The sequence below is a fragment of the Jaculus jaculus genome, chromosome 4, assembly GCF_020740685.1.
Source record: "Jaculus jaculus isolate mJacJac1 chromosome 4, mJacJac1.mat.Y.cur, whole genome shotgun sequence".
Classification (NCBI taxonomy): Eukaryota; Metazoa; Chordata; class Mammalia; order Rodentia; family Dipodidae; genus Jaculus; species Jaculus jaculus.
In genome coordinates this window covers 119,489,270-119,495,213 of record NC_059105.1, presented here as the reverse complement: position 1 = coordinate 119,495,213, position 5,944 = coordinate 119,489,270, and the positions used below count along the sequence as shown (strand labels likewise).

The 5,944-nt window shown below is 39.9% G+C and overlaps 1 pseudogene; it reads left to right on the top strand.

Annotated features, from left to right (window-relative positions):
* Positions 1–227: 227 nt before the first annotated feature.
* On the top strand, positions 228–538 carry LOC123460251 (annotated as a pseudogene).
* The last annotated feature ends 5,406 nt before the right edge of the window (positions 539–5,944 follow it).

Below are 5,944 nucleotides of genomic sequence, written 5' to 3'. Positions count from 1 at the left end.
ACCCCACCATGATATAATGTAGACAGAAGGCCCTCACCAGATAAGATGACCTTGATACTGGACTTTACAGGCTTTGGGAACTGTGAGAAATAAATTTATATCTTCCAGACTGTAATATTCTGTCACAGCAGCAGAAAATAGTTAGAAGCTACTTGAATGATTATTATACAAACCTCTCAGTTACAAATTTAACATAAGCCAGTAAAAATATCACTCCGTAAAAGTTAATGCCTTCAAAAAGGTAATAATATTGTTTGTTTAGGAAGTTTTATCAATTTGTTTTTAGGAAGATGATGGGAAAGGAGTGTTAGCCAGCACGCGATTAACAGGTTCATATAAAGTCTTTTCCAGGCGGCCACGATCATCCCGGTATGCTGCTCCGCTTGCGGCAAGATCGTCGGCAACAGCGGGAGGCCCAGCTGGGGCTGGTGCGGGCCGAAGACACGCTTGGCCTGAAGCCTTACTGCTGCCGCTGCTTGCTGCTAGCTCACGTGGACCTGACTGAGAAGTTGCCAACTATGCACCCCTGGAGAAGTGACGGCCCCTGCCCTGCTGACCGTTGACAGTCTGTGTCATGCTGAATTAAAGTGGAAGTGGGAAGTGGGCGCAATACCCAGCTGCAGCCGCTTGGCTGAACACCACACCACATCCACCTAAGCAGCTGTCTAGTAAAGATGTGTGTAGAACAACCCCCCCCCCAAAAAAAATCTTTACCAACTTAACATTTGATGAATACTTGTTGGGCTTTAGGCAAGTAGAAAAGGTACCATGAAGCATAAACAATTGGTATAGAATCACAGAGTAAAGGCAAGATCTCCAAGATTAAGAAAAATTAGAGAAATCTGTGAAGAGCAAGTGATACACAAGTTTTCACAAGAGACAGAGGAGAGGTGTGTTCTAGGAGGAGAGAACAATGCTTGGAAAGGCACGAAGGTCTGAAGACATTGCACACAGTCTGGAAAATGCATCACTCGCTTAAGGTGGAGTATACAATGAGTCTTCGCACGATAGTAGAAAGTTGTGGTAATGGGAAGGGATAGGTTGTAAGGGCCTATGTACTAGACTAAGGAGTTTAAACTTTATCCAGAAAGTTATTGCAGAGTTTTCAGGATGCTAGTGAAGAATTTTACATGAGGGGTGATTATTTAGTTTGCCTTTTTGCACAATTAGTCTAGGAATGAGGATGGAGTAGAAACAGACCCATTAGACAGCTATTGCTACAAGCCTAAAACGCAAACAGTAGGAATGGGAAAGAGCACACAATTGCAGAAATTCTTATCAGTTAGCAATTTATGAGTGAGATCAGGAGGAAAGGAAGAGAGGCATTGTGGGAGTCTTTTTAAAAAATATTTATTATTATTAATTTTCATTTATCATTAGAGACAGAGGGAGGGAGGGAGGAAGAGAGAGAATGGGCACTTCAAATGAATTCCAGACACATGTGCCATCATTTGCATCTGGCTTATGTGGGACCTGAAGAATCAAACCTGGATACTTAGGCTTCACAGGCATGTGCCTTAACCACTATGCAATCTTTCCAGCCCATGGGATTCTCTTCAAGGTTTTAGGCACAGGCACTATGAAGGCTCCATGGCCATAGCAGGGAACAGTGAATCATGGACAAGGTGAACCCACCTTATGGTTTGGGTTTTCAGTGCTGTCTAGTTAGTCATTTGCTCTCGATTTTCCTTCTGCCTCTCAGCAGCTTTCAATCTCATCCTTTGCCTTTAAATAATAGCTTATTTCAGGGATTTATTTTGGATATGTTTCCTTATAAACGGTCTCATTTATTTTCTTGGTTTTAATTACCATCTGCATATTGGCGACTTCCTAATTTCTGTTTCCAGCACTGATCTTTTTCTTGAGAACACATCTCAAAGTGCCTGTGAATATCTTCACTAAAATGTTGGTATTCAGTCCCAACCAGAGCCAACAATATGTCTTCCCTACATCCTCCTTTCTTGTTCCTTGGGAGTGTCACTATGCTATGGGATTGTACAATCCATAATGCTTAAAATGACAAGTCATATGTAGTGGCTGCAGTTTTAAGACTTTTCTTGAGGTGGTTCTTCTATGTCGCCCATGCTGGACCTGTACTTTTGATTTTCTTGCCTTCACTTTACTAATGCTGGAATTACAGGTATGCACCACCATACCTGCCATTTACTGTTTCAAAAATTAACTTCTTCAAGGTTCCTGATTCCCAGTATTAACTACTTTGACATATTCCCTGTAAAAACACTGAGTACTCCTCCTTGAAAGGTTTAACATGAATGTTAATCATTCATTTAATTACTTATCTAACATCTGTCTTTCTGCCTATGGTGGTCAGTCTTCATTGTCAATTTCACTGGATTGAGAATCACCTCTGGGTGTATCTAAAAGGATAGCACTATCCCATGGCCAGGGGTCCTGAACTTAATAAAAAGGGAAAAGGGGCTGGAAAGATGGCTTAGTGGTTAAGGCATTTGCCTGAGAAGCCTAAGGACCCAAGTTCAATTCCCCAGGAACCACGTAAGCCAGATGCACAAGGTGGCATACACATCTAGAGTTTGTTTGCAGTGGCTAGAGACCCTGGCATGTCTATTCTCTCCTTTTCCTTCTCTCCCTCTCTCTTTGCCTTTTTCCTGATCACTCAAATAAATAAATAAAATAAATAAATAAATAAATAAGGGGAAAAGGGCCAGAGAGATTGCTCAGTTAAAGGAACTTGCTTGTAAAACCTTATAGCCTGGGTTTGATTCCACAGCATGCTCATACTCAATCTCTCCCTCCCTGTCTCGCTCTTTCTCTCTATTAAAAAGTAATTTTTAAAAAGGGAAAAGGAGAAAGTAAGCTAAGTACCAGCATACCTCTCTCTCTCTTTCTCTCGCTCTCCTATCTGATCTGCTTAGGTGTCAGCAAGCAGCATCCTGGTACCATACCTTTCCTGCCATGATGAACTGTACTCTCTCAAACTGCAAGCCAAAATCAACTCCTTAAGTTGTTTTTTGTGATGAGAAAAGAAACTAATCTACTTACTATACTGCAGGGAATTCAGATTCTATGTTTACCATTGTATTAACTGATTTGCAGTACAATTGTAATGTGGATCCTAAGAGTTCTATAACTATGGAGCAGAAAAAGAAATGAATCTAAACTAATTCCAAAAACTCTGCCAAGTATCTTTAAAATTGACCCACCTTAATCCAAAGTCAACTATAGTTAAACCTTCATCCTGTTCATTTTCTACACTGTAGTAGGGAAAAGACACAGTTTTAAAATACAAATAAGATCACACAATCCCCATCTCCTGCTTCTCAAGAACCAAATTAGACATTAGTCTGAAATTCAAGCCCTTTCATTCAGTCTTCTCTTGCATTTCAAACCTTTATACTTTTTTAAAATCAACTTGGCAAATAAAAGTTAACATCCACTGACCACTTACTATGTGTCTGACATTGGGCTTTGTACTTTAGACACTGAGTTAATCCACATGATGCTATCATGAGTATGCCTTATATTGATAAAGAAAATGAAGTTTAGAAAGCTAAGTGCTAACTTTCCCAAATGTACAATATGTGTAGAGAAGCTGTGAAGTTGGCAGCAGGATTTCAAAATCTATTCCCTTTACCACATTATATCCTTCGAGTAAATATATCTTGATTTCAAGTGTGGTAGGATCCCTATCATAAGTAAATCAGTCCTTTCTGCCCACACTCCAAGGATCCCATCATCTTTCAGATCAGATACTTAAGAATGCCATGAAATGTACATGAGCTTAAGAACACATAAAGACCAAATAAGAAGGCTTTTATTTTTTTCAAATAATTACTGAATACATACTATGCACTGGGCCCTGCGCTGGGTGCTGAGGACACAACATTAAAGGCAAACAAGGATTTTCCAGGATGGCAGGGGTTCCGACAGAGAGCAAACAGCATGGGCAAAGCCAAGAGTATAGACTATCCAAGGTATTGAGAGAAATTCGAAATAACATAATACATAATTGGAAGGCATCAGAATGTAAAAGGAGTGAGAAATAAAGCTAGAGGGACAAAATGGCTGCAAAAACATAGAGAGAAATATAATCATAGCTCAAGTAACCATATAACTCAATTGTAAATAGCACTTCATAGTTTTAATAATGTACATACTGAATATGAATCTAGGCAAAGTAAAAATTTAAATAAGAAGAAATTGAAGTAGTAAAAGGAGAGTAGTGTGTAATAAAGGCTTGGAGTCAATTTCTCTTTTATAGTGGGTGAGTCAATAGACAATACGTAAAACTGAAATATCAAGAAATAGCATAATAAATACATTAATTAGAGTAAAGATACCAAAGTGATCAGCTAGAAAAGATAAAAATGGCTACCTTTGGAGATGGAAATGCTGGGGTAGGAATTAAGCAGATTGGAAACTTTTGTCAATATAATTGAATATTTTGTAACTTTGATAAAAGTTAAAGTTGAAATTAAGGGGGTTGCTGGGGTAGCTTAGTTAGTAAAATGATTGCCCATAAGCATGAGTTCAGATCACCAGCATGTAAAATCTTTATTTTAGGAAACACTATTACACCTTATTTTAACATGACTTCCTTTAGTTCCTTGAAAATGCTCACAACATCTTTGAAGTTTGCCGGCTCAAATCTTGGGACCCTCAAAAGCAGTTCTGGTGCCTGCTTTCTCCTAGGACCTCCATTCTGTTAAGTCCTGCCTCAGTTGTTTTTGACGGGTGTTAGGTCACCACTTTTAGGATTTAAATTGAATAAATTTTCAGAGTAGATTTTTCTCACTTTTTTCCTCTTTAAAAATGTTGTTTGGGCTGGAGAGATGGCTTAGCGGTTAAGTGCTTGCCTGTGAAGCCTAAGGACCCCGGTTCGAGGCTCGGTTCCCCAGGTCCCACGTTAGCCAGATGCACAAGGGGGCGCACGCATCTGGAGTTCGTTCGCAGAGGCTGGAAGCCCTGGCGCGCCCATTCTCTCTCTCTCCCTCTATCTGTCTTTCTCTCTGTGTCTGTCACTCTCAAATAAATAAATAAAAAATGAACAAAAAAATATTAAAAAAAAAATGTTGTTTGTAGCCAGGCGTGGTGGCGCACACCTTTAATTCCAGCATTTGGGAGGCAGAGGTAGGAGGATTGCCATGAGTTCAAGGTCACCCTGAGACTGCGTAGTGAATTCCAGGTCAGCCTGGCCTAGAGCGAGACCCTACCTTGAAAAACCAAAAACCAAAAAACAAAAAAAAAAAAATGTTGTTTGTCATGGGGCGTGGTGGTGCACACCTTTAATCCCAGTACTTGGGAGGCAGAGGTAGGAGGATAGTGTGAGTTCAAGGCCACCCTGAGAGTCCATAGTGAATTCCAGGTCAGCCTGGGTTAGAGTGAGACCCTACCTTGAAAAACCAAAAAAAAAAAAAAAAAAAAAATTAAATTAAATGTTGCTTGTCACTTTAGCTCCTCTCATTAATTCTTTGCAAAAAGTGTTTGGAGGTTTTACTTTTTTTTTTTTTTTTTTTTTTTTGAGGCAAACACATCAGACTAGCCTTTTTTTATGAAAGAGAGAGAGAGAATTGGCAGCTTGGCTGTCAGGGACTTCAATCATTGCAGTCGAACTTCTGATGCGTGTGCCCCATTGTGTGCATGTGTGACCTTGCATACTTATGTCACTTGGGGCATCTGGCTTACGTGGGACTTGGGGAGTCAAACCGAAAGGTAAGTTCCTTAACCGCTAAACCATCTTTCCAGCTGGATTTAGCAATGCATTTTGGGTTTTGTCTCTGGTACTGGTGAAAATAGAGGAATGAATTAATTAGAGAAATTAATAAATCCAGCTGTTGAGGAAGGGGGAGAAGTAGGTCTTAGAAGAGCACTTGTACTTGAGAAAAGACACAATTCAGGGAAGCTCCTTCCTTTGGGCCGTCTGTGGAACTCCAGTCTTTGTTACTTTCAGTTGAGTGGGTAGAGA